The sequence below is a fragment of the Mixophyes fleayi genome, unplaced genomic scaffold (assembly GCF_038048845.1).
Source record: "Mixophyes fleayi isolate aMixFle1 unplaced genomic scaffold, aMixFle1.hap1 Scaffold_2093, whole genome shotgun sequence".
Taxonomy (NCBI): domain Eukaryota; kingdom Metazoa; phylum Chordata; class Amphibia; order Anura; family Limnodynastidae; genus Mixophyes; species Mixophyes fleayi.
In genome coordinates, this window is record NW_027446297.1 from 17,501 (window position 1) to 37,500 (window position 20,000).

A 20,000-nucleotide genomic window follows, 5' to 3' on the forward strand; every position below is an offset into this window, starting at 1 on the left:
TACAGCGACACCACCTTGAAACAAGCCCAATCTCATCTGATCTTGGAAGCTAAACAGGGCCTGGCGTGGTTAGTACTTGGATGGGAGACCACCTGGGAATACCAGGTGCTGTAGGTTTTTTTTTTTCGTTTTTTTTCCCTCTTGTTCCTGCTTCCTTCAATGCTGGTGTTGAGATGTATAAGAGATGTAGGTCAGTAGGCAGGCAATACGTACAGCCACACCACCCTGAAGAAGCCCAATCTCGTCTGATCTTGAAAGCTAAGCAGCGCTGGGTCTGGTTAGTACTTGGATGGGAGACCACCTGGAAATACCAGGTGCTGTAGGTTTTTTTTTTTTCGTTTTTTTTTCTCTCTTGTTGCTGCTTCCTTCAATGCTGGTTTTGAGATGTATAAGAGATGTAGGTCAGTAGGCAAACAATACGTACAGCCACACCACCCTGAAGAAGCCTGATCTTGGAAGCTAAGCAGAGCCAGGTCTGGTTAGTACTTGGATGGGAGACCACCTGGAAATACCAGGTGCTGTAGGTTTTTTTTTTTTCGTTTTTTTTTCTCTCTTGTTGCTGCTTCCTTCAATGCCGGTGTTGAGATGTATAAGAGATGTAGGTCAGTACACAAGCAATAACTACAGCCACACCACCCTAAACAATCTCAATCTTGTCTGATCTTGGAAGCTAAGCAGGGCCAGGCCTGGTTAGAACTTGGATGGGTGACCACCTGGGAATACCAGGTGCTGTAAGATTTTTTTTTTTTTCGTTTTTTTTTTCTCTCTTGTTCCTGCTTCCTTCAATGGTGGTGCTGAGATGTATAAGAGATGTAGGTCAGTAGGCAAGCACTACCTATAGCCACACCACCCTGAACATGCCCAATCTCATCTGATCTTGGAAGCTAAGCAGGGCCGGGCTTGGTTAGTACTTAGATGGGAGACCACCTGGGAATACAAGGTGCTGTAGGTTTTTTTTTTTCTCTCTTGTTCCTGCTTCCTTCAATGCTGGTGCTGAGATGTATAAGAGATGTAGGTCAGTAGGCAAGTAATACCTACAGCCACACCACCCTGAACAAGCCGAATTTCATCTGATCTTGGAAGCTAAGCAGGGCTGAGCCTGGTTAGTACTTAGATGCGAGACCACCTGGGAATACCAGGTGCTGTAAAATTTTGTTTTTTTTGTTTTTTTCTCTCTCTTGTTCCAGCTTTCTTCAATGCCGGTGTTGAGATGTATAAGAGATGTAGGTGACTACACAAGCAATAACTACAGCCACACCACCCTAAACAAGCTCAATCTCGTCTGATCTTGGAAGCTAAGCAGGGCCAGGCCTGGTTAGAACTTGGATGGGAGACCACCTGGGAATACCAGTTGCTGTAATTTTTTTTTTTTTCGTTTTTTTTTTCTCTCTTGTTCCTGCTTCCTTCAATGGTGGTGCTGAGATGTATAAGAGATGTAGGTCAGTAGGCAAGCACTACCTATAGCCACACCACCCTGAACATGCACAATCTTGTCTGATCTTGGAAGCTAAGCAGGGCCGGGCCTGGTTAGTACTTAGATGGGAGACCACCTGGGAATACCAGGTGCTGTAGGTTTTTTTTTTTCTCTCTTGTTCCTGCTTCCTTCAATGCTGGTGTTGAGATGTATAAAAGATGTAGGTCAGTACGCAAGCACTACCTACAGCCACACCACCCTAAACAAGCCCAATATCGTCTGATCTTGAAAGCTAAGCAGGGCTGGGCCTGGTTAGTACTTGGATGCGAGACCACCTAGGAATACCAGGTGCTGTAGAGTTTTTGTTTTGTTTTTGTTTTTTTTTCTCTCTTGTTCCTGCTTCCTTCAATGCCGGTGTTGAGATGTATAAGAGATGTAGGTCAGTACACAAGCAATACCTACAGCCACACCACCCTGAACAAGCCCAATCTCATCTGATCTGGGAAGCTAAGCAGGGCAAGCCTCGTTAGAACTTGGATGGGAGACCACCTGGGAATACCAAGTGCTGTAAGATTTTTTTTTTCTGTTTTTTTTCTCTCTTGTTCATGGTTCCTTCAATGCTGGTGCTGAGATGTATAAGAGATGTAGGTCAGTAGGCAAGTAATACCTACAGTCACACCACCCTGAACATGCCCGATCTTGGAAGCTAAGCAGGGCCGGACCTGGTTAGTACTTGGATGGGAGACCACCTGGGAATACCAGGTGCTGTATTTTGTTTTTTTCGTTTTTTTTCTCTCTTGTTCCTGCTTCCTTCAATGCTGGTGTTGAGATGTATAAGAGATGTAGGTCAGTAGGCAAGCATTACATACAGCCACACCACCCTGAACAAGCCCAATCTTATCTGATCTTGGAAGCTAAGCAGGGCCGGGCCTGGTTAGTATTTAGATGGGAGACCACCTGGGAATACCAGGTGCTGTAAGTTTTTTTTTTTCTCTCTTGTTCCTGCTTCCTTCAATGCTGGTGTTGAGATGTATAAGAGATGTAGGACAGTAGGCAAGCATTACCTATAGCCACACCACCCTGAACAAGCCCAATCTCATCTGATCTTGGAAGCTCAGCAGGGCTGGGCCTGGTTAGTACTTGGATGGAAGACCACCTTTGAATACCAGGTGCCGTAAGTTTTTTTTTTTTCTCTCTAGTTCTTGCTTACTTCAATGGTGGTTTTGAAATGTATAAGAGATGTAGGTCAGTAGGCAAGTATTACCTACGGCCACACCCTGTACAAGCCCAATCTCGTCTGATCTAGGAAGCTAAGCAGCGCTGGGCCTGGTCAGTACTTCAATGGGAGACCACCCGAGAATACCAGGTGCGAAAGGTTTTTGTTTTTTTTTCGTTTTTTTTTCTCTCTTATTCCTGCTTTCTTCAATGCCGGTGTTGAGATGTATAAGAGATGTAGGTCAGATGGCAATCAATACCTACAGCCACACCACCCTGAACATGCCCAATCTCGTCTGAGCTTGGAAGCTAAGCAGGGCCAGGCCTGGTTAGTACTTATATGGGAGACCACCTGGGAATACCAGGTGCTGTAGGTTTTTTTTTTTCGTTTTTTTTCTCTCTTGTTCCTGCTTCCTTCAATGCTGGTGTTGAAATGTATAAGAGATGTAGGTCAGTAGGCAAACAATACGTACAGCCACCCCACCCTGAAGAAGCCCAATCTTGTCTGATCTTGGAAGCTAAGCAGCACCAGGCCTGGTTAGTACTTGGATGGGAGACCACCTGGAAATACCTGGTGCTGTAGGATTTTTTTTTTCGTTTTTTTTTCTCTCTTGTTGCTGCTTCCTTCAATGCTGGTTTTGAGATGTATAAGAGATGTACGTCAGTAGGCAAGCAATACCTACAGTAAACCACCCTGAACATGCCCAATCTGATCTGATCTTGGAAGCTAAACAGGGCCGGGCCTGGTTAGTACTTGGATGGGAGACCACCTGGGAATACCAGGTGCTGTAGGTTTTTTTTTTAATTTTATTTTCTCTCTTGTTCCTGCTTCCTTCAATGCTGGTGTTGAGATGTATAAGAGATGTAGGTCAGTAGGCAAGCAATACCTGCAGCCACACCACCCTGAACAAGTCCAATCTTGTCTGATCTTGGAAGCTAAGCAGGGCTGGGCTTGGTTAGTACTTGGATGGAGACCACCTGGGAATACCATTTGCTATAGGTTTTTTTTTTTGGTTTTTTTATCTCTCTTGTTCCTGCTTCCTTCAATACTAGTGTTGAGATGTAGGTCAGTAGGCAAGCAATACCTACAGCCTCCCCACCCTGAACAAGCCCAATCTCATCTGATCTTAGAAACTAAGCAGGCCAGGCCTGGTTAGTACTTGGATGGGAGACCACCTGGGAATACCAGGTGCTGTAGGTTTTTTTTTTTGTTTGTTTTTCTCTCTTGTTCCTGCTTCCTTCAATGCTGGTGTTGAGATGTATAAGAGACGTAGGTCAGTAGGCAAGCAATACCTACAGCAACTCCACCCTGAATAAGCCCAATCTCATCTGATTTTGGAAGCTAAGCAGGGACAGGCCTTGTTAGTACTTGGATGGGTGACCACCTGGGAATACAAGGTGCTGTAGGGTTTTTTTTTCTCTCTTGTTCCTGCTTCCTTCAATGCTGGTGTTGAGATGTATAAGAGATGTAGGTCAGTAAGCAAGTAATACATAGAGCCACACCACCCTGAACAAGCCCTATCTCATCTGATCTTGGAAGATAAGCAGGGTCGCTTCTGGTTAGTACTTGGATGGGATACCACCTGGGAACACCAGGTGATGTAGGTTTTTTTTTTTGGTTTTTTTTATCTCTCTTGTTCCTGCTTCCTTCAATACTAGTGTTGAGATGTAGGTCAGTAGGCAAGCAATACCTACAGCCTCCCCACCCTGAACAAGCCCAATCTCATCTGATCTTAGAAACTAAGCAGGCAGGGCCTGGTTAGTACTTGGATGGGAGACCACCTGGGAATACCAGGTGCTGTAGGTTTTTTTTTTCATTTTATTTTCTCTCTTGTTCCTGCTTCCTTCAATGCTGGTGTTGAGATGTATAAGAGATGTAGGTCAGTAGGCAAGCAATACCTGCAGCCACACCACCCTGAACAAGTCCAATCTTGTCTGATCTTGGAAGCTAAGCAGGGCTGGGCTTGGTTAGTACTTGGATGGAGACCATCTGGGAATACCATTTGCTGTAGGTTTTTTTTTTTTGTTTTTTTATCTCTCTTGTTCCTGCTTCCTTCAATACTAGTGTTGAGATGTAGGTCAGTAGGCAAGCAATACCTACAGCCTCCCCACCCTGAACAAGCCCAATCTCATCTGATCTTAGAAACTAAGCAGGCCGGGCCTGGTTAGTACTTGGATGGGAGACCACCTGGGAATACCAGGTGCTGTAGGTTTTTTTTTTTGTTTGTTTTTCTCTCTTGTTCCTGCTTCCTTCAATGATGGTGTTGAGATGTATAAGAGATGTAGATCAGTAGGCAAACAATACCTACAGTCAACCACCCTGAACATGCCCAATCTCATCTGATCTTGGAAACTAGGCAGGGCCGGGCCTGATTAGTACTTGGATGGGAGACCACCTGGGAATACCAGGTGCTGTAGGTTTTTTTTTCTCTGTTGTTCCTGCTTCCTTCAATGCTGGTGTTGAGATGTATGAGAGATGTAGGTCAGTAGGCAAGCAATACCTACAGTAAACAACCCTGAACAAGCCCAATCTCAACTGATCTTTGAAGCTAAGGAGGGCCGGGCCTGGTTAGTACTTGAATGGGAGACCACATGGGAATACCAGGTGCTGTAGGTTGTTTTTTTTCATTTTATTTTCTCTCTTGTTCCTGATTCCGTCAATGCTGGTGTTCAGATGTATAAGAGATGTACGTCAGTAGACCAGCAATACCTACAGTAAACCACCCTGAACATGCCCAATCTGATCTGATCTTGGAAGCTAACCAGAGCCGGGCCTGGTTAGTACTTGGATGGGAGACCACCTGGGAATACCAGGTGCTGTAGGTTTTTTTTTTTCGTTTTATTTTCTCTTTTGTTCCTGCTTCCTTCAATGCTGGTGTTGAGATGTATAAGAGATGTAGGTCAGTAGGCAAGCAATACCTACAGCCACAACACCCTGAACAAGTCCAATCTTGTCTGATCTTGGAAGCTAAGCAGGGCTGGGCTTGGTTAGTACTTGGATGGGAGACTACCTGGGAATACCATTTGCTGTAGGGTTTTTTTTGTTTTTTTTTATCTCTCTTGTTCCTGCTTCCTTCAATGCTAGTGTTGAGATGTAGGTCAGTAGGCAAACAACACCTACAGTCAACCACCCTAAACATGCCAAATCTCATCTGATCTTGGAAGCTAAGCAGGGCCAGGCCTGGTTAGTACTTGGAAGGGAGACCACCTTGGAATACCAGGTGCTGTATTTTTTTTTTTTCATTTTATGTTCTCTCTTGTTCCTGCTTACTTTAATGCTGGTGTTGAGATGTATAAGAGATGTAGGTCAGTAGGCAAACAATACGTACAGTCAACCACCCTGAACATGCCCAATCTCATCTGATCTTGGAAGCTAAGCAGGGCTGGGCCTGGTTAGTACTTGGATGGGAGACCACCTGGGAATACAAGGTGCTGTAGGTTTTTTTTTTCTCTGTTGTTCCTGCTTCCTTCAATGCTGGTGTTGAGATGTATAAGAGATGTAGGTCAGTAAGCAAGTGATACATACAGCCACACCACCCTGAACAAGCCCTATCTCGTCTAAACTTGGAAGCTAAGCAGGGTCGGGCCTGGTTAGTACTTGGATGGGAGACCACCTGGGAATACCAGGTGCTGTAGGTTTTTTTTTTTTCGGTTTTTTTTCTCTCTTGTTCCTGCTTCCTTCAATGCTGGTGTTGAGATGTATAAGAGATGTAGGTCAGTAAGCAAGTAATACATACAGCAACTCCACCCTGAATAAGCCCAATCTCATCTGATTTTGGAAGCTAAGCAGGGCCAGGCCTTGTTAGTACTTGGATGGGAGACCACCTGGGAATACAAGGTGCTGTAGGTTTTTTTTTCTCTGTTGTTCCTGCTTCCTTCAATGCTGGATGTTGAGATGTATAAGAGATGTAGGTCAGTAGGCAAGCAATACCTGCAGCCACACCACCCTGAACAAGTCCAATCTTGTCTGATCTTGGAAGCTAAGCAGGGCTGGGCTTGGTTAGTACTTGGATGGAGACCACCTGGGAATACCATTTGCTATAGGTTTTTTTTTTTGGTTTTTTTATCTCTCTTGTTCCTGCTTCCTTCAATACTAGTGTTGAGATGTAGGTCAGTAGGCAAGCAATACCTACAGCCTCCCCACCCTGAACAAGCCCAATCTCATCTGATCTTAGAAACTAAGCAGGCCGGGCCTGGTTAGTACTTGGATGGGAGACCACCTGGGAATACCAGGTGCTGTAGGTTTTTTTTTTTGTTTGTTTTTCTCTCTTGTTCCTGCTTCCTTCAATGCTGGTGTTGAGATGTATAAGAGACGTAGGTCAGTAGGCAAGCAATACCTACAGCAACTCCACCCTGAATAAGCCCAATCTCATCTGATTTTAGAAACTAAGCAAGCCGGGCCTGGTTAGTACTTGGATGGGAGACCACCTGGGAATACCAGGTGCTGTAGGTATTTTTTTTTTTTGTTTGTTTTTCTCTCTTGTTCCTGCTTCCTTCAATGGTGGTGTTGAGATGTAGGTCAGTAGACAAACAATACCTACAGTCAACCACCCTAAACATGCCAAATCTCATCTGATCTTGGAAGCTAAGCAGAGCCAGGCCTGATTAGTACTTGGATGGGAGACCACCTGGGTATACCAGGTGCTGTAGGGTTTTTTTTTTCTCTCTTGTTCCTGCTTCCTTCAATGCTGGTGCTGAGATGTATAAGAGATGTAGGTCAGTAGGCAAGTAATACCTACAGTCACACCACCCTGAACATGCCCAATCTTGTCTGATCTTGGAAGCTAAGGAGGGCCGGGCCTGGTTAGTACTTGGATGGGAGACCACCTGGGAATACCAGGTGCTGTATTTTGTTTTTTTCGTTTTTTTTCTCTCTTGTTCCTGCTTCCTGCAATGCTGGTGTTGAGATGTATAAGAGATGTAGGTCAGTAGGCAAGCATTACCTACAGCCACACCACCCTGAACAAGCCGAATTTCATCTGATCTTGGAAGCTAAGCAGGGCTGAGCCTGGTTAGTACTTGGATGCGAGACCACCTGGGAATACCAGGTGCTGTAAAGTTTTGTTTTTTTTGTTTTTTTCTCTCTCTTGTTCCTGCTTTCTTCAATGCCGGTGTTGAGATGTATAAGAGATGTAGGTGACTACACAAGCAATAACTACAGCCACACCACCCTAAACAAGCTCAATCTCGTCTGATCTTGGAAGCTAAGCAGGGCCAGGCCTGGTTAGAACTTGGATGGGAGACCACCTGGGAATACCAGTTGCTGTAATTTTTTTTTTTTCGTTTTTTTTTTCTCTCTTGTTCCTGCTTCCTTCAATGCTGGTGTTGAGATGTATAAAAGATGTAGGTCAGTACGCAAGCACTACCTACAGCCACACCACCCTAAACAAGCCCAATCTCGTCTGATCTTGAAAGCTAAGCAGGGCTGGGCCTGGTTAGTACTTGGATGCGAGACCACCTAGGAATACCAGGTGCTGTAGAGTTTTTGTTTTGTTTTCGTTTTTTTTTCTCTCTTGTTCCTGCTTCCTTCAATGCCGGTGTTGAGATGTATAAGAGATGTAGGTCAGTACACAAGCAATACCTACAGCCACACAACCCTGAACAAGCCCAATCTCATCTGATCTGGGAAGCTAAGCAGGGCAAGCCTCGTTAGAACTTGCATGGGAGACCACCTGGGAATACCAAGTGCTGTAAGATTTTTTTTTTCTGTTTTTTTTCTCTCTTGTTCATGGTTCCTTCAATGCTGGTGCTGAGATGTATAAGAGATGTAGGTCAGTAGGCAAGTAATACCTACAGTCACACCACCCTGAACATGCCCGATCTTGGAAGCTAAGCAGGGCCGGACCTGGTTAGTACTTGGATGGGAGACCACCTGGGAATACCAGGTGCTGTATTTTGTTTTTTTCGTTTTTTTTCTCTCTTGTTCCTGCTTCCTTCAATGCTGGTGTTGAGATGTATAAGAGATGTAGGTCAGTAGGCAAGCATTACATACAGCCACACCACCCTGAACAAGCCCAATCTTATCTGATCTTGGAAGCTAAGCAGGGCCGGGCCTGGTTAGTATTTAGATGGGAGACCACCTGGGAATACCAGGTGCTGTAAGTTTTTTTTTTTCTCTCTTGTTCCTGCTTCCTTCAATGCTGGTGTTGAGATGTATAAGAGATGTAGGACAGTAGGCAAGCATTACCTATAGCCACACCACCCTGAACAAGCCCAATCTCATCTGATCTTGGAAGCTCAGCAGGGCTGGGCCTGGTTAGTACTTGGATGGAAGACCACCTTTGAATACCAGGTGCCGTAAGTTTTTTTTTTTTCTCTCTAGTTCTTGCTTACTTCAATGGTGGTTTTGAAATGTATAAGAGATGTAGGTCAGTAGGCAAGTATTACCTACGGCCACACCCTGTACAAGCCCAATCTCGTCTGATCTAGGAAGCTAAGCAGCGCTGGGCCTGGTCAGTACTTCAATGGGAGACCACCCGAGAATACCAGGTGCGAAAGGTTTTTGTTTTTTTTTCGTTTTTTTTTCTCTCTTATTCCTGCTTTCTTCAATGCCGGTGTTGAGATGTATAAGAGATGTAGGTCAGATGGCAATCAATACCTACAGCCACACCACCCTGAACATGCCCAATCTCGTCTGAGCTTGGAAGCTAAGCAGGGCCAGGCCTGGTTAGTACTTATATGGGAGACCACCTGGGAATACCAGGTGCTGTAGGTTTTTTTTTTCGTTTTTTTTCTCTCTTGTTCCTGCTTCCTTCAATGCTGGTGTTGAAATGTATAAGAGATGTAGGTCAGTAGGCAAGCAATACCTACAGCAACTCCACCCTGAATAAGCCCAATCTCATCTGATTTTAGAAACTAAGCAAGCCGGGCCTGGTTAGTACTTGGATGGGAGACCACCTGGGAATACCAGGTGCTGTAGGTATTTTTTTTTTTGTTTGTTTTTCTCTCTTGTTCCTGCTTCCTTCAATGGTGGTGTTGAGATGTAGGTCAGTAGACAAACAATACCTACAGTCAACCACCCTAAACATGCCAAATCTCATCTGATCTTGGAAGCTAAGCAGAGCCAGGCCTGATTAGTACTTGGATGGGAGACCACCTGGGTATACCAGGTGCTGTAGGGTTTTTTTTTTCTCTCTTGTTCCTGCTTCCTTCAATGCTGGTGCTGAGATGTATAAGAGATGTAGGTCAGTAGGCAAGTAATACCTACAGTCACACCACCCTGAACATGCCCAATCTTGTCTGATCTTGGAAGCTAAGGAGGGCCGGGCCTGGTTAGTACTTGGATGGGAGACCACCTGGGAATACCAGGTGCTGTATTTTGTTTTTTTCGTTTTTTTTCTCTCTTGTTCCTGCTTCCTGCAATGCTGGTGTTGAGATGTATAAGAGATGTAGGTCAGTAGGCAAGCATTACCTACAGCCACACCACCCTGAACAAGCCGAATTTCATCTGATCTTGGAAGCTAAGCAGGGCTGAGTCTGGTTAGTACTTGGATGCGAGACCACCTGGGAATACCAGGTGCTGTAAAGTTTTGTTTTTTTTGTTTTTTTCTCTCTCTTGTTCCTGCTTTCTTCAATGCCGGTGTTGAGATGTATAAGAGATGTAGGTGACTACACAAGCAATAACTACAGCCACACCACCCTAAACAAGCTCAATCTCGTCTGATCTTGGAAGCTAAGCAGGGCCAGGCCTGGTTAGAACTTGGATGGGAGACCACCTGGGAATACCAGTTGCTGTAATTTTTTCTTTTTCGTTTTTTTTTTCTCTCTTGTTCCTGCTTCCTTCAATGCTGGTGTTGAGATGTATAAAAGATGTAGGTCAGTACGCAAGCACTACCTACAGCCACACCACCCTAAACAAGCCCAATCTCGTCTGATCTTGAAAGCTAAGCAGGGCTGGGCCTGGTTAGTACTTGGATGCGAGACCACCTAGGAATACCAGGTGCTGTAGAGTTTTTGTTTTGTTTTCGTTTTTTTTTCTCTCTTGTTCCTGCTTCCTTCAATGCCGGTGTTGAGATGTATAAGAGATGTAGGTCAGTACACAAGCAATACCTACAGCCACACAACCCTGAACAAGCCCAATCTCATCTGATCTGGGAAGCTAAGCAGGGCAAGCCTCGTTAGAACTTGCATGGGAGACCACCTGGGAATACCAAGTGCTGTAAGATTTTTTTTTTCTGTTTTTTTTCTCTCTTGTTCATGGTTCCTTCAATGCTGGTGCTGAGATGTATAAGAGATGTAGGTCAGTAGACAAGTAATACCTACAGTCACACCACCCTGAACATGCCCGATCTTGGAAGCTAAGCAGGGCCGGACCTGGTTAGTACTTGGATGGGAGACCACCTGGGAATACCAGGTGTTGTATTTTGTTTTTTTCGTTTTTTTTCTCTCTTGTTCCTGCTTCCTTCAATGCTGGTGTTGAGATGTATAAGAGATGTAGGTCAGTAGGCAAGCATTACATACAGCCACACCACCCTGAACAAGCCCAATCTTATCTGATCTTGGAAGCTAAGCAGGGCCGGGCCTGGTTAGTATTTAGATGGGAGACCACCTGGGAATACCAGGTGCTGTAAGTTTTTTTTTTTCTCTCTTGTTCCTGCTTCCTTCAATGCTGGTGTTGAGATGTATAAGAGATGTAGGACAGTAGGCAAGCATTACCTATAGCCACACCACCCTGAACAAGCCCAATCTCATCTGATCTTGGAAGCTCAGCAGGGCTGGGCCTGGTTAGTACTTGGATGGAAGACCACCTTTGAATACCAGGTGCCGTAAGTTTTTTTTTTTTCTCTCTAGTTCTTGCTTACTTCAATGGTGGTTTTGAAATGTATAAGAGATGTAGGTCAGTAGGCAAGTATTACCTACGGCCACACCCTGTACAAGCCCAATCTCGTCTGATCTAGGAAGCTAAGCAGCGCTGGGCCTGGTCAGTACTTCAATGGGAGACCACCCGAGAATACCAGGTGCAAAAGGTTTTTGTTTTTTTTTCGTTTTTTTTTCTCTCTTATTCCTGCTTTCTTCAATGCCGGTGTTGAGATGTATAAGAGATGTAGGTCAGATGGCAATCAATACCTACAGCCACACCACCCTGAACATGCCCAATCTCGTCTGAGCTTGGAAGCTAAGCAGGGCCAGGCCTGGTTAGTACTTATATGGGAGACCACCTGGGAATACCAGGTGCTGTAGGTTTTTTTTTTCGTTTTTTTTCTCTCTTGTTCCTGCTTCCTTCAATGCTGGTGTTGAAATGTATAAGAGATGTAGGTCAGTAGGCAAACAATACGTACAGCCACCCCACCCTGAAGAAGCCCAATCTTGTCTGATCTTGGAAGCTAAGCAGCACCAGGCCTGGTTAGTACTTGGATGGGAGACCACCTGGAAATACCTGGTGCTGTAGGATTTTTTTTTTCGTTTTTTTTTCTCTCTTGTTGCTGCTTCCTTCAATGCTGGTTTTGAGATGTATAAGAGATGTACGTCAGTAGGCAAGCAATACCTACAGTAAACCACCCTGAACATGCCCAATCTGATCTGATCTTGGAAGCTAAACAGGGCCGAGCCTGGTTAGTACTTGGATGGGAGACCACCTGGGAATGCCAGGTGCTGTAGGTTTTTTTTTTCATTTTATTTTCTCTCTTGTTCCTGCTTCCTTCAATGCTGGTGTTGAGATGTATAAGAGATGTAGGTCAGTAGGCAAGCAATACCTGCAGCCACACCACCCTGAACTAGTCTGATCTTGGAAGCTAAGCAGCGCTGGGCTTGGTTAGTATTTGGATGGAGACCACCTGGGAATACCATTTGCTGTAGGTTTTTTTTTTTTGTTTTTTTATCTCTCTTGTTCCTGCTTCCTTCAATACTAGTGTTGAGATGTAGGTCAGTAGGCAAGCAATACCTACAGCCTCCCCACCCTGAACAAGTCCAATCTCATCTGATCTTAGAAACTAAGCAGGCCGGGCCTGGTTAGTACTTGGATGGGAGACCACCTGGGAATACCAGGTGCTGTAGGTTTTTTTTTTAATTTTATTTTCTCTCTTGTTCCTGCTTCCTTCAATGCTGGTGTTGAGATGTATAAGAGATGTAGGTCAGTAGGCAAGCAATACCTGCAGCCACACCACCCTGAACAAGTCCAATCTTGTCTGATCTTGGAAGCTAAGCAGGGCTGGGCTTGGTTAGTACTTGGATGGAGACCACCTGGGAATACCATTTGCTATAGGTTTTTTTTTTTGGTTTTTTTATCTCTCTTGTTCCTGCTTCCTTCAATACTAGTGTTGAGATGTAGGTCAGTAGGCAAGCAATACCTACAGCCTCCCCACCCTGAACAAGCCCAATCTCATCTGATCTTAGAAACTAAGCAGGCCGGGCCTGGTTAGTACTTGGATGGGAGACCACCTGGGAATATCAGGTGCTGTAGGTTTTTTTTTTTGTTTGTTTTTCTCTCTTGTTCCTGCTTCCTTCAATGCTGGTGTTGAGATGTATAAGAGACGTAGGTCAGTAGGCAAGCAATACCTACAGCAACTCCACCCTGAATAAGCCCAATCTCATCTGATTTTGGAAGCTAAGCAGGGACAGGCCTTGTTAGTACTTGGATGGGTGACCACCTGGGAATACAAGGTGCTGTAGGGTTTTTTTTTCTCTCTTGTTCCTGCTTCCTTCAATGCTGGTGTTGAGATGTATAAGAGATGTAGGTCAGTAAGCAAGTAATACATAGAGCCACACCACCCTGAACAAGCCCTATCTCATCTGATCTTGGAAGATAAGCAGGGTCGCTTCTGGTTAGTACTTGGATGGGAGACCACCTGGGAACACCAGGTGATGTAGGTTTTTTTTTTTGGTTTTTTTTATCTCTCTTGTTCCTGCTTCCTTCAATACTAGTGTTGAGATGTAGGTCAGTAGGCAAGCAATACCTACAGCCTCCCCACCCTGAACAAGCCCAATCTCATCTGATCTTAGAAACTAAGCAGGCCGGGCCTGGTTAGTACTTGGATGGGAGACCACCTGGGAATACCAGGTGCTGTAGGTTTTTTTTTTCATTTTTTTTTCTCTCTTGTTCCTGCTTCCTTCAATGCTGGTGTGGAGATGTATAAGAGATGTAGGTCAGTAGGCAAGCAATACCTGCAGCCACACCACCCTGAACAAGTCCAATCTTGTCTGATCTTGGAAGCTAAGCAGGGCTGGGCTTGGTTAGTACTTGGATGGAGACCATCTGGGAATACCATTTGCTGTAGGTTTTTTTTTTTTGTTTTTTTATCTCTCTTGTTCCTGCTTCCTTCAATACTAGTGTTGAGATGTAGGTCAGTAGGCAAGCAATACCTACAGCCTCCCCACCCTGAACAAGCCCAATCTCATCTGATCTTAGAAACTAAGCAGGCCGGGCCTGGTTAGTACTTGGATGGGAGACCACCTGGGAATACCAGGTGCTGTAGGTTTTTTTTTTTGTTTGTTTTTCTCTCTTGTTCCTGCTTCCTTCAATGATGGTGTTGAGATGTATAAGAGATGTAGATCAGTAGGCAAACAATACCTACAGTCAACCACCCTGAACATGCCCAATCTCATCTGATCTTGGAAACTAGGCAGGGCCGGGCCTGATTAGTACTTGGATGGGAGACCACCTGGGAATACCAGGTGCTGTAGGTTTTTTTTTCTCTGTTGTTCCTGCTTCCTTCAATGCTGGTGTTGAGATGTATGAGAGATGTAGGTCAGTAGGCAAGCAATACCTACAGTAAACAACCCTGAACAAGCCCAATCTCAACTGATCTTTGAAGCTAAGGAGGGCCGGGCCTGGTTAGTACTTGAATGGGAGACCACATGGGAATACCAGGTGCTGTAGGTTGTTTTTTTTCATTTTATTTTCTCTCTTGTTCCTGATTCCGTCAATGCTGGTGTTCAGATGTATAAGAGATGTACGTCAGTAGACCAGCAATACCTACAGTAAACCACCCTGAACATGCCCAATCTGATCTGATCTTGGAAGCTAACCAGAGCCGGGCCTGGTTAGTACTTGGATGGGAGACCACCTGGGAATACCAGGTGCTGTAGGTTTTTTTTTTTTCATTTTATTTTCTCTTTTGTTCCTGCTTCCTTCAATGCTGGTGTTGAGATGTATAAGAGATGTAGGTCAGTAGGCAAGCAATACCTACAGCCACAACACCCTGAACAAGTCCAATCTTGTCTGATCTTGGAAGCTAAGCAGGGCTGGGCTTGGTTAGTACTTGGATGGGAGACTACCTGGGAATACCATTTGCTGTAGGGTTTTTTTTTGTTTTTTTTTATCTCTCTTGTTCCTGCTTCCTTCAATGCTAGTGTTGAGATGTAGGTCAGTAGGCAAGCAATACCTACAGCCTCCCCACCCTGAACAAGCCCAATCTCATCTGATTTTAGAAACTAAGCAAGCCGGGCCTGGTTAGTACTTGGATGGGAGACCACCTGGGAATACCAGGTGCTGTAGGTTTTTTTTTTTTTTTGTTTGTTTTTCTCTCTTGTTCCTGCTTCCTTCAATGGTGGTGTTGAGATGTAGGTCAGTAGACAAACAATACCTACAGTCAACCACCCTAAACATGCCAAATCTCATCTGATCTTGGAAGCTAAGCAGAGCCAGGCCTGATTAGTACTTGGATGGGAGACCACCTGGGTATACCAGGTGCTGTAGGGTTTTTTTTTTTCGGTTTTATTTTCCCTCTTGTTCCGGCTTCCTTCAATTCTAGTGTTGAGATGTAGGTCAGTAGGCAAACAACACCTACAGTCAACCACCCTAAACATGCCAAATCTCATCTGATCTTGGAAGCTAAGCAGGGCCAGGCCTGGTTAGTACTTGGAAGGGAGACCACCTTGGAATACCAGGTGCTGTATTTTTTTTTTTTCATTTTATTTTCTCTCTTGTTCCTGCTTACTTTAATGCTGGTGTTGAGATGTATAAGAGATGTAGGTCAGTAGGCAAACAATACGTACAGTCAACCACCCTGAACATGCCCAATCTCATCTGATCTTGGAAGCTAAGCAGGGCCGGGCCTGATTAGTACTTGGATGGGAGACCACCTGGGAATACCGGGTGCTGTAGGTTTTTTTTTTTTTCGTTTTTTTTTCTTTCTTGTTCCTGCTTCCTTCAATGCTGTTGTTGAGATGTAGGTCAGTAGGCAAGCAATACCTACAGCCACACCACCCTGAACAAGCCCAATCTTGTCTGATCTTGGAAGTTAAACAGGGCTGGGCCTGGTTAGTACTTCGATGGGAGACCACCTGGGAATACCAGGTGCTGTAGGTTTTTTTTTTTTCGTTTTTTTTTCTCTCTTGTTCCTGCTTCCTTCAATGCTGGTGTTGAGATGTATAAGAGATGTAGGTCAGTAGGCAAGCAATACCTACAGCAACTCCACCCTGAATAAGCCCAATCTCATCTGATTTTGGAAGCTAAGCAGGGCCAGGCCTTGTTAGTACTTGGATGGGAGACCACCTGGGAATACAAGGTGCTGTAGGTTTTTTTTTTCTCTGTTGTTCCTGCTTCCTTCAATGCTGGTGTTGAGATGTATAAGAGATGTAGGTCAGTAAGCAAGTGATACATACAGCCACACCACCCTGAACAAGCCCTATCTCGTCTAAACTTGGAAGCTAAGCAGGGTCGGGCCTGGTTAGTACTTGGATGGGAGACCACCTGGGAATACCAGGTGCTGTAGGTTTTTTTTTTTTCGGTTTTTTTTCTCTCTTGTTCCTGCTTCCTTCAATGCTGGTGTTGAGATGTATAAGAGATGTAGGTCAGTAAGCAAGTAATACATACAGCAACTCCACCCTGAATAAGCCCAATCTCATCTGATTTTGGAAGCTAAGCAGGGCCAGGCCTTGTTAGTACTTGGATGGGAGACCACCTGGGAATACAAGGTGCTGTAGGTTTTTTTTTCTCTGTTGTTCCTGCTTCCTTCAATGCTGGTGTTGAGATGTATAAGAGATGTAGGTCAGTAGGCAAGCAATACCTGCAGCCACACCACCCTGAACAAGTCCAATCTTGTCTGATCTTGGAAGCTAAGCAGGGCTGGGCTTGGTTAGTACTTGGATGGAGACCACCTGGGAATACCATTTGCTATAGGTTTTTTTTTTTGGTTTTTTTATCTCTCTTGTTCCTGCTTCCTTCAATACTAGTGTTGAGATGTAGGTCAGTAGGCAAGCAATACCTACAGCCTCCCCACCCTGAACAAGCCCAATCTCATCTGATCTTAGAAACTAAGCAGGCCGGGCCTGGTTAGTACTTGGATGGGAGACCACCTGGGAATACCAGGTGCTGTAGGTTTTTTTTTTTGTTTGTTTTTCTCTCTTGTTCCTGCTTCCTTCAATGCTGGTGTTGAGATGTATAAGAGACGTAGGTCAGGAGGCAAGCAATACCTACAGCAACTCCACCCTGAATAAGCCCAATCTCATCTGATTTTAGAAACTAAGCAAGCCGGGCCTGGTTAGTACTTGGATGGGAGACCACCTGGGAATACCAGGTGCTGTAGGTATTTTTTTTTTTTGTTTGTTTTTCTCTCTTGTTCCTGCTTCCTTCAATGGTGGTGTTGAGATGTAGGTCAGTAGACAAACAATACCTACAGTCAACCACCCTAAACATGCCAAATCTCATCTGATCTTGGAAGCTAAGCAGAGCCAGGCCTGATTAGTACTTGGATGGGAGACCACCTGGGTATACCAGGTGCTGTAGGGTTTTTTTTTTTCGGTTTTATTTTCCCTCTTGTTCCGGCTTCCTTCAATTCTAGTGTTGAGATGTAGGTCAGTAGGCAAACAACACCTACAGTCAACCACCCTAAACATGCCAAATCTCATCTGATCTTGGAAGCTAAGCAGGGCCAGGACTGGTTAGTACTTGGAAGGGAGACCACCTTGGAATACCAGGTGCTGTATTTTTTTTTTTTCATTTTATTTTCTCTCTTGTTCCTGCTTACTTCAATGCTGGTGTTGAGATGTATAAGAGATGTAGGTCAGTAGGCAAACAATACGTACAGTCAACCACCCTGAACATGCCCAATCTCATCTGATCTTGGAAGCTAAGCAGGGCCGGGCCTGATTAGTACTTGGATGGGAGACCACCTGGGAATACCGGGTGCTGTAGGTTTTTTTTTTTTTCGTTTTTTTTTCTCTCTTGTTCCTGCTTCCTTCAATGCTGTTGTTGAGATGTAGGTCAGTAGGCAAGCAATACCTACAGCCACACCACCCTGAACAAGCCCAATCTTGTCTGATCTTGGAAGTTAAACAGGGCTGGGCCTGGTTAGTACTTCGATGGGAGACCACCTGGGAATACCAGGTGCTGTAGGTTTTTTTTTTTTCGTTTTTTTTTCTCTCTTGTTCCTGCTTCCTTCAATGCTGGTGTTGAGATGTATAAGAGATGTAGGTCAGTAGGCAAGCAATACCTACAGCAACTCCACCCTGAATAAGCCCAATCTCATCTGATTTTGGAAGCTAAGCAGGGCCAGGCCTTGTTAGTACTTGGATGGGAGACCACCTGGGAATACAAGGTGCTGTAGGTTTTTTTTTTCTCTGTTGTTCCTGCTTCCTTCAATGCTGGTGTTGAGATGTATAAGAGATGTAGGTCAGTAAGCAAGTGATACATACAGCCACACCACCCTGAACAAGCCCTATCTCGTCTAAACTTGGAAGCTAAGCAGGGTCGGGCCTGGTTAGTACTTGGATGGGAGACCACCTGGGAATACCAGGTGCTGTAGGTTTTTTTTTTTTCGGTTTTTTTTCTCTCTTGTTCCTGCTTCCTTCAATGCTGGTGTTGAGATGTATAAGAGATGTAGGTCAGTAAGCAAGTAATACATACAGCAACTCCACCCTGAATAAGCCCAATCTCATCTGATTTTGGAAGCTAAGCAGGGCCAGGCCTTGTTAGTACTTGGATGGGAGACCACCTGGGAATACAAGGTGCTGTAGGTTTTTTTTTCTCTGTTGTTCCTGCTTCCTTCAATGCTGGTGTTGAGATGTATAAGAGATGTAGGTCAGTAGGCAAGCAATACCTGCAGCCACACCACCCTGAACAAGTCCAATCTTGTCTGATCTTGGAAGCTAAGCAGGGCTGGGCTTGGTTAGTACTTGGATGGAGACCACCTGGGAATACCATTTGCTATAGGTTTTTTTTTTTGGTTTTTTTATCTCTCTTGTTCCTGCTTCCTTCAATACTAGTGTTGAGATGTAGGTCAGTAGGCAAGCAATACCTACAGCCTCCCCACCCTGAACAAGCCCAATCTCATCTGATCTTAGAAACTAAGCAGGCCGGGCCTGGTTAGTACTTGGATGGGAGACCACCTGGGAATACCAGGTGCTGTAGGTTTTTTTTTTTGTTTGTTTTTCTCTCTTGTTCCTGCTTCCTTCAATGCTGGTGTTGAGATGTATAAGAGACGTAGGTCAGTAGGCAAGCAATACCTACAGCAACTCCACCCTGAATAAGCCCAATCTCATCTGATTTTGGAAGCTAAGCAGGGCCAGGCCTTGTTAGTACTTGGATGGGTGACCACCTGGGAATACAAGGTGCTGTAGGGTTTTTTTTTCTCTCTTGTTCCTGCTTCCTTCAATGCTGGTGTTGAGATGTATAAGAGATGTAGGTCAGTAAGCAAGTAATACATAGAGCCACACCACCCTGAACAAGCCCTATCTCATCTGATCTTGGAAGATAAGCAGGGTCGCTTCTGGTTAGTACTTGGATGGGAGACCACCTGGGAACACCAGGTGATGTAGGTTTTTTTTTCGGTTTTTTTTCTCGCTTGTTCCTGCTTCCTTCAATGCTAGTGTTGAGATGTATAAGAGATGTACGTCAGTAGGCAAGCAATAACAACAGTAAACCACCCTGAACATGCCCAATCTGATCTGATCTTGGAAGCTAAGCAGGGCTGGGCATGGTTAGTACTTGGATGGGAGACCACCTGGGAATACCAGGTGCTGTAGGTTTTTTTTTTCATTTTATTTTCTCTTTTGTTCCTGCTTCCTTCAATGCTGGTGTTGAGATGTATAAGAGATGTAGGTCAGTAGGCAAGCAATACCTGCAGCCACACCACCCTGAACAAGTCCAATCTTGTCTGATCTTGGAAGTTAAGCAGGGCTGGGCTTGGTTAGTACTTGGATGGAGACCACCTGGGAATACCATTTGCTGTAGGTTTTGTTTTTTTGTTTTTTTTATCTCTCTTGTTCCTGCTTCCTTCAATACTAGTGTTGAGATGTAGGTCAGTAGGCAAGCAATACCTACAGCCTCCCCACCCTGAACAAGCCCAATCTCATCTGATCTTAGAAAGTAAGCAGGCCGGGCCTGGTTAGTACTTGGATGGTAGACCACCTGGGAATACCAGGTGCTGTAGGTTTTTTTTTTCATTTTATTTTCTCTCTTGTTCCTGCTTCCTTCAATGATGGTGTTGAGATG

At 44.8% G+C, this 20,000-nt stretch overlaps 9 non-coding genes and 78 pseudogenes across 9 annotated transcripts; all 87 read left to right on the top strand.

Annotated features, from left to right (window-relative positions):
- The window catches only part of LOC142121191 (5S ribosomal RNA), a 120-nt pseudogene extending 3 nt beyond the window's left edge, over nucleotides 1-117 (top strand).
- A 90-nt stretch (nucleotides 118-207) lies between these two features.
- LOC142121199 (5S ribosomal RNA) lies at nucleotides 208-326 on the top strand (annotated as a pseudogene).
- A 293-nt stretch (nucleotides 327-619) lies between these two features.
- On the top strand, nucleotides 620-738 carry LOC142121325 (5S ribosomal RNA; annotated as a pseudogene).
- A 95-nt stretch (nucleotides 739-833) lies between these two features.
- LOC142121351 (5S ribosomal RNA) lies at nucleotides 834-952 on the top strand. Its single transcript, XR_012683910.1, has one exon. It is a non-coding gene; the product is annotated as a 5S ribosomal RNA (ribosomal RNA).
- An 80-nt stretch (nucleotides 953-1,032) lies between these two features.
- LOC142121297 (5S ribosomal RNA) lies at nucleotides 1,033-1,151 on the top strand (annotated as a pseudogene).
- A 93-nt stretch (nucleotides 1,152-1,244) lies between these two features.
- On the top strand, nucleotides 1,245-1,363 carry LOC142121292 (5S ribosomal RNA; annotated as a pseudogene).
- A 93-nt stretch (nucleotides 1,364-1,456) lies between these two features.
- Nucleotides 1,457-1,575, top strand: LOC142121268 (5S ribosomal RNA). Its single transcript, XR_012683905.1, has one exon. It is a non-coding gene; the product is annotated as a 5S ribosomal RNA (ribosomal RNA).
- An 80-nt stretch (nucleotides 1,576-1,655) lies between these two features.
- Nucleotides 1,656-1,774, top strand: LOC142121296 (5S ribosomal RNA; annotated as a pseudogene).
- A 305-nt stretch (nucleotides 1,775-2,079) lies between these two features.
- Nucleotides 2,080-2,188, top strand: LOC142121260 (5S ribosomal RNA; annotated as a pseudogene).
- An 89-nt stretch (nucleotides 2,189-2,277) lies between these two features.
- Nucleotides 2,278-2,396, top strand: LOC142121336 (5S ribosomal RNA; annotated as a pseudogene).
- Nucleotides 2,397-2,476: 80 nt separating this feature from the next.
- Nucleotides 2,477-2,595, top strand: LOC142121207 (5S ribosomal RNA; annotated as a pseudogene).
- Nucleotides 2,596-2,887: 292 nt separating this feature from the next.
- Nucleotides 2,888-3,006, top strand: LOC142121160 (5S ribosomal RNA). The gene has a single exon (XR_012683895.1). It is a non-coding gene; the product is annotated as a 5S ribosomal RNA (ribosomal RNA).
- A 300-nt stretch (nucleotides 3,007-3,306) lies between these two features.
- LOC142121347 (5S ribosomal RNA) lies at nucleotides 3,307-3,424 on the top strand (annotated as a pseudogene).
- A 90-nt stretch (nucleotides 3,425-3,514) lies between these two features.
- Nucleotides 3,515-3,632, top strand: LOC142121316 (5S ribosomal RNA; annotated as a pseudogene).
- Nucleotides 3,633-3,712: 80 nt separating this feature from the next.
- Nucleotides 3,713-3,830, top strand: LOC142121250 (5S ribosomal RNA; annotated as a pseudogene).
- A 90-nt stretch (nucleotides 3,831-3,920) lies between these two features.
- Nucleotides 3,921-4,039, top strand: LOC142121168 (5S ribosomal RNA; annotated as a pseudogene).
- A 79-nt stretch (nucleotides 4,040-4,118) lies between these two features.
- Nucleotides 4,119-4,237, top strand: LOC142121323 (5S ribosomal RNA; annotated as a pseudogene).
- Nucleotides 4,238-4,318: 81 nt separating this feature from the next.
- On the top strand, nucleotides 4,319-4,436 carry LOC142121194 (5S ribosomal RNA; annotated as a pseudogene).
- Nucleotides 4,437-4,526: 90 nt separating this feature from the next.
- On the top strand, nucleotides 4,527-4,644 carry LOC142121282 (5S ribosomal RNA; annotated as a pseudogene).
- Nucleotides 4,645-4,724: 80 nt separating this feature from the next.
- On the top strand, nucleotides 4,725-4,842 carry LOC142121201 (5S ribosomal RNA; annotated as a pseudogene).
- A 90-nt stretch (nucleotides 4,843-4,932) lies between these two features.
- LOC142121208 (5S ribosomal RNA) lies at nucleotides 4,933-5,050 on the top strand. The gene has a single exon (XR_012683899.1). It is a non-coding gene; the product is annotated as a 5S ribosomal RNA (ribosomal RNA).
- A 78-nt stretch (nucleotides 5,051-5,128) lies between these two features.
- Nucleotides 5,129-5,246, top strand: LOC142121312 (5S ribosomal RNA; annotated as a pseudogene).
- A 91-nt stretch (nucleotides 5,247-5,337) lies between these two features.
- LOC142121170 (5S ribosomal RNA) lies at nucleotides 5,338-5,455 on the top strand (annotated as a pseudogene).
- Nucleotides 5,456-5,546: 91 nt separating this feature from the next.
- LOC142121309 (5S ribosomal RNA) lies at nucleotides 5,547-5,665 on the top strand (annotated as a pseudogene).
- A 79-nt stretch (nucleotides 5,666-5,744) lies between these two features.
- Nucleotides 5,745-5,862, top strand: LOC142121290 (5S ribosomal RNA; annotated as a pseudogene).
- Nucleotides 5,863-5,952: 90 nt separating this feature from the next.
- LOC142121356 (5S ribosomal RNA) lies at nucleotides 5,953-6,070 on the top strand (annotated as a pseudogene).
- Nucleotides 6,071-6,149: 79 nt separating this feature from the next.
- LOC142121329 (5S ribosomal RNA) lies at nucleotides 6,150-6,268 on the top strand (annotated as a pseudogene).
- A 92-nt stretch (nucleotides 6,269-6,360) lies between these two features.
- LOC142121175 (5S ribosomal RNA) lies at nucleotides 6,361-6,479 on the top strand (annotated as a pseudogene).
- A 79-nt stretch (nucleotides 6,480-6,558) lies between these two features.
- LOC142121318 (5S ribosomal RNA) lies at nucleotides 6,559-6,676 on the top strand (annotated as a pseudogene).
- An 80-nt stretch (nucleotides 6,677-6,756) lies between these two features.
- Nucleotides 6,757-6,874, top strand: LOC142121202 (5S ribosomal RNA; annotated as a pseudogene).
- A 90-nt stretch (nucleotides 6,875-6,964) lies between these two features.
- Nucleotides 6,965-7,082, top strand: LOC142121273 (5S ribosomal RNA; annotated as a pseudogene).
- An 82-nt stretch (nucleotides 7,083-7,164) lies between these two features.
- On the top strand, nucleotides 7,165-7,282 carry LOC142121301 (5S ribosomal RNA; annotated as a pseudogene).
- Nucleotides 7,283-7,362: 80 nt separating this feature from the next.
- Nucleotides 7,363-7,481, top strand: LOC142121367 (5S ribosomal RNA; annotated as a pseudogene).
- Nucleotides 7,482-7,570: 89 nt separating this feature from the next.
- LOC142121289 (5S ribosomal RNA) lies at nucleotides 7,571-7,689 on the top strand (annotated as a pseudogene).
- A 93-nt stretch (nucleotides 7,690-7,782) lies between these two features.
- Nucleotides 7,783-7,901, top strand: LOC142121294 (5S ribosomal RNA; annotated as a pseudogene).
- A 92-nt stretch (nucleotides 7,902-7,993) lies between these two features.
- LOC142121234 (5S ribosomal RNA) lies at nucleotides 7,994-8,112 on the top strand (annotated as a pseudogene).
- A 305-nt stretch (nucleotides 8,113-8,417) lies between these two features.
- On the top strand, nucleotides 8,418-8,526 carry LOC142121261 (5S ribosomal RNA; annotated as a pseudogene).
- An 89-nt stretch (nucleotides 8,527-8,615) lies between these two features.
- On the top strand, nucleotides 8,616-8,734 carry LOC142121337 (5S ribosomal RNA; annotated as a pseudogene).
- An 80-nt stretch (nucleotides 8,735-8,814) lies between these two features.
- On the top strand, nucleotides 8,815-8,933 carry LOC142121209 (5S ribosomal RNA; annotated as a pseudogene).
- A 292-nt stretch (nucleotides 8,934-9,225) lies between these two features.
- On the top strand, nucleotides 9,226-9,344 carry LOC142121172 (5S ribosomal RNA). Its single transcript, XR_012683896.1, has one exon. It is a non-coding gene; the product is annotated as a 5S ribosomal RNA (ribosomal RNA).
- Nucleotides 9,345-9,433: 89 nt separating this feature from the next.
- Nucleotides 9,434-9,551, top strand: LOC142121275 (5S ribosomal RNA; annotated as a pseudogene).
- Nucleotides 9,552-9,632: 81 nt separating this feature from the next.
- LOC142121302 (5S ribosomal RNA) lies at nucleotides 9,633-9,750 on the top strand (annotated as a pseudogene).
- Nucleotides 9,751-9,830: 80 nt separating this feature from the next.
- LOC142121368 (5S ribosomal RNA) lies at nucleotides 9,831-9,949 on the top strand (annotated as a pseudogene).
- An 89-nt stretch (nucleotides 9,950-10,038) lies between these two features.
- LOC142121324 (5S ribosomal RNA) lies at nucleotides 10,039-10,157 on the top strand (annotated as a pseudogene).
- A 93-nt stretch (nucleotides 10,158-10,250) lies between these two features.
- Nucleotides 10,251-10,369, top strand: LOC142121295 (5S ribosomal RNA; annotated as a pseudogene).
- A 92-nt stretch (nucleotides 10,370-10,461) lies between these two features.
- Nucleotides 10,462-10,580, top strand: LOC142121235 (5S ribosomal RNA; annotated as a pseudogene).
- A 305-nt stretch (nucleotides 10,581-10,885) lies between these two features.
- LOC142121280 (5S ribosomal RNA) lies at nucleotides 10,886-10,994 on the top strand (annotated as a pseudogene).
- An 89-nt stretch (nucleotides 10,995-11,083) lies between these two features.
- LOC142121340 (5S ribosomal RNA) lies at nucleotides 11,084-11,202 on the top strand (annotated as a pseudogene).
- An 80-nt stretch (nucleotides 11,203-11,282) lies between these two features.
- LOC142121210 (5S ribosomal RNA) lies at nucleotides 11,283-11,401 on the top strand (annotated as a pseudogene).
- A 292-nt stretch (nucleotides 11,402-11,693) lies between these two features.
- Nucleotides 11,694-11,812, top strand: LOC142121184 (5S ribosomal RNA). The gene has a single exon (XR_012683897.1). It is a non-coding gene; the product is annotated as a 5S ribosomal RNA (ribosomal RNA).
- A 299-nt stretch (nucleotides 11,813-12,111) lies between these two features.
- On the top strand, nucleotides 12,112-12,229 carry LOC142121179 (5S ribosomal RNA; annotated as a pseudogene).
- Nucleotides 12,230-12,507: 278 nt separating this feature from the next.
- Nucleotides 12,508-12,625, top strand: LOC142121251 (5S ribosomal RNA; annotated as a pseudogene).
- A 90-nt stretch (nucleotides 12,626-12,715) lies between these two features.
- Nucleotides 12,716-12,833, top strand: LOC142121319 (5S ribosomal RNA; annotated as a pseudogene).
- Nucleotides 12,834-12,913: 80 nt separating this feature from the next.
- Nucleotides 12,914-13,031, top strand: LOC142121236 (5S ribosomal RNA; annotated as a pseudogene).
- A 90-nt stretch (nucleotides 13,032-13,121) lies between these two features.
- Nucleotides 13,122-13,240, top strand: LOC142121169 (5S ribosomal RNA; annotated as a pseudogene).
- Nucleotides 13,241-13,319: 79 nt separating this feature from the next.
- Nucleotides 13,320-13,438, top strand: LOC142121307 (5S ribosomal RNA; annotated as a pseudogene).
- Nucleotides 13,439-13,519: 81 nt separating this feature from the next.
- Nucleotides 13,520-13,637, top strand: LOC142121203 (5S ribosomal RNA; annotated as a pseudogene).
- Nucleotides 13,638-13,727: 90 nt separating this feature from the next.
- On the top strand, nucleotides 13,728-13,845 carry LOC142121283 (5S ribosomal RNA; annotated as a pseudogene).
- Nucleotides 13,846-13,925: 80 nt separating this feature from the next.
- Nucleotides 13,926-14,043, top strand: LOC142121204 (5S ribosomal RNA; annotated as a pseudogene).
- Nucleotides 14,044-14,133: 90 nt separating this feature from the next.
- On the top strand, nucleotides 14,134-14,251 carry LOC142121220 (5S ribosomal RNA). Its single transcript, XR_012683900.1, has one exon. It is a non-coding gene; the product is annotated as a 5S ribosomal RNA (ribosomal RNA).
- A 78-nt stretch (nucleotides 14,252-14,329) lies between these two features.
- LOC142121313 (5S ribosomal RNA) lies at nucleotides 14,330-14,447 on the top strand (annotated as a pseudogene).
- Nucleotides 14,448-14,538: 91 nt separating this feature from the next.
- LOC142121171 (5S ribosomal RNA) lies at nucleotides 14,539-14,656 on the top strand (annotated as a pseudogene).
- Nucleotides 14,657-14,748: 92 nt separating this feature from the next.
- On the top strand, nucleotides 14,749-14,867 carry LOC142121311 (5S ribosomal RNA; annotated as a pseudogene).
- Nucleotides 14,868-14,947: 80 nt separating this feature from the next.
- On the top strand, nucleotides 14,948-15,065 carry LOC142121285 (5S ribosomal RNA; annotated as a pseudogene).
- An 83-nt stretch (nucleotides 15,066-15,148) lies between these two features.
- LOC142121303 (5S ribosomal RNA) lies at nucleotides 15,149-15,266 on the top strand (annotated as a pseudogene).
- An 82-nt stretch (nucleotides 15,267-15,348) lies between these two features.
- LOC142121291 (5S ribosomal RNA) lies at nucleotides 15,349-15,466 on the top strand (annotated as a pseudogene).
- A 90-nt stretch (nucleotides 15,467-15,556) lies between these two features.
- Nucleotides 15,557-15,674, top strand: LOC142121293 (5S ribosomal RNA; annotated as a pseudogene).
- Nucleotides 15,675-15,756: 82 nt separating this feature from the next.
- On the top strand, nucleotides 15,757-15,875 carry LOC142121153 (5S ribosomal RNA). The gene has a single exon (XR_012683894.1). It is a non-coding gene; the product is annotated as a 5S ribosomal RNA (ribosomal RNA).
- Nucleotides 15,876-15,967: 92 nt separating this feature from the next.
- Nucleotides 15,968-16,086, top strand: LOC142121154 (5S ribosomal RNA; annotated as a pseudogene).
- Nucleotides 16,087-16,165: 79 nt separating this feature from the next.
- LOC142121333 (5S ribosomal RNA) lies at nucleotides 16,166-16,284 on the top strand (annotated as a pseudogene).
- A 92-nt stretch (nucleotides 16,285-16,376) lies between these two features.
- Nucleotides 16,377-16,495, top strand: LOC142121176 (5S ribosomal RNA; annotated as a pseudogene).
- A 78-nt stretch (nucleotides 16,496-16,573) lies between these two features.
- On the top strand, nucleotides 16,574-16,691 carry LOC142121320 (5S ribosomal RNA; annotated as a pseudogene).
- Nucleotides 16,692-16,771: 80 nt separating this feature from the next.
- Nucleotides 16,772-16,889, top strand: LOC142121205 (5S ribosomal RNA; annotated as a pseudogene).
- A 90-nt stretch (nucleotides 16,890-16,979) lies between these two features.
- On the top strand, nucleotides 16,980-17,097 carry LOC142121276 (5S ribosomal RNA; annotated as a pseudogene).
- An 82-nt stretch (nucleotides 17,098-17,179) lies between these two features.
- On the top strand, nucleotides 17,180-17,297 carry LOC142121304 (5S ribosomal RNA; annotated as a pseudogene).
- A 290-nt stretch (nucleotides 17,298-17,587) lies between these two features.
- Nucleotides 17,588-17,705, top strand: LOC142121305 (5S ribosomal RNA; annotated as a pseudogene).
- An 82-nt stretch (nucleotides 17,706-17,787) lies between these two features.
- LOC142121274 (5S ribosomal RNA) lies at nucleotides 17,788-17,906 on the top strand. The gene has a single exon (XR_012683906.1). It is a non-coding gene; the product is annotated as a 5S ribosomal RNA (ribosomal RNA).
- Nucleotides 17,907-17,998: 92 nt separating this feature from the next.
- On the top strand, nucleotides 17,999-18,117 carry LOC142121155 (5S ribosomal RNA; annotated as a pseudogene).
- Nucleotides 18,118-18,196: 79 nt separating this feature from the next.
- LOC142121334 (5S ribosomal RNA) lies at nucleotides 18,197-18,315 on the top strand (annotated as a pseudogene).
- Nucleotides 18,316-18,407: 92 nt separating this feature from the next.
- Nucleotides 18,408-18,526, top strand: LOC142121177 (5S ribosomal RNA; annotated as a pseudogene).
- Nucleotides 18,527-18,604: 78 nt separating this feature from the next.
- Nucleotides 18,605-18,722, top strand: LOC142121322 (5S ribosomal RNA; annotated as a pseudogene).
- Nucleotides 18,723-18,802: 80 nt separating this feature from the next.
- LOC142121206 (5S ribosomal RNA) lies at nucleotides 18,803-18,920 on the top strand (annotated as a pseudogene).
- Nucleotides 18,921-19,010: 90 nt separating this feature from the next.
- LOC142121161 (5S ribosomal RNA) lies at nucleotides 19,011-19,129 on the top strand (annotated as a pseudogene).
- A 79-nt stretch (nucleotides 19,130-19,208) lies between these two features.
- On the top strand, nucleotides 19,209-19,327 carry LOC142121308 (5S ribosomal RNA; annotated as a pseudogene).
- Nucleotides 19,328-19,416: 89 nt separating this feature from the next.
- Nucleotides 19,417-19,534, top strand: LOC142121198 (5S ribosomal RNA; annotated as a pseudogene).
- Nucleotides 19,535-19,624: 90 nt separating this feature from the next.
- LOC142121257 (5S ribosomal RNA) lies at nucleotides 19,625-19,742 on the top strand (annotated as a pseudogene).
- An 81-nt stretch (nucleotides 19,743-19,823) lies between these two features.
- On the top strand, nucleotides 19,824-19,941 carry LOC142121264 (5S ribosomal RNA; annotated as a pseudogene).
- The last annotated feature ends 59 nt before the right edge of the window (nucleotides 19,942-20,000 follow it).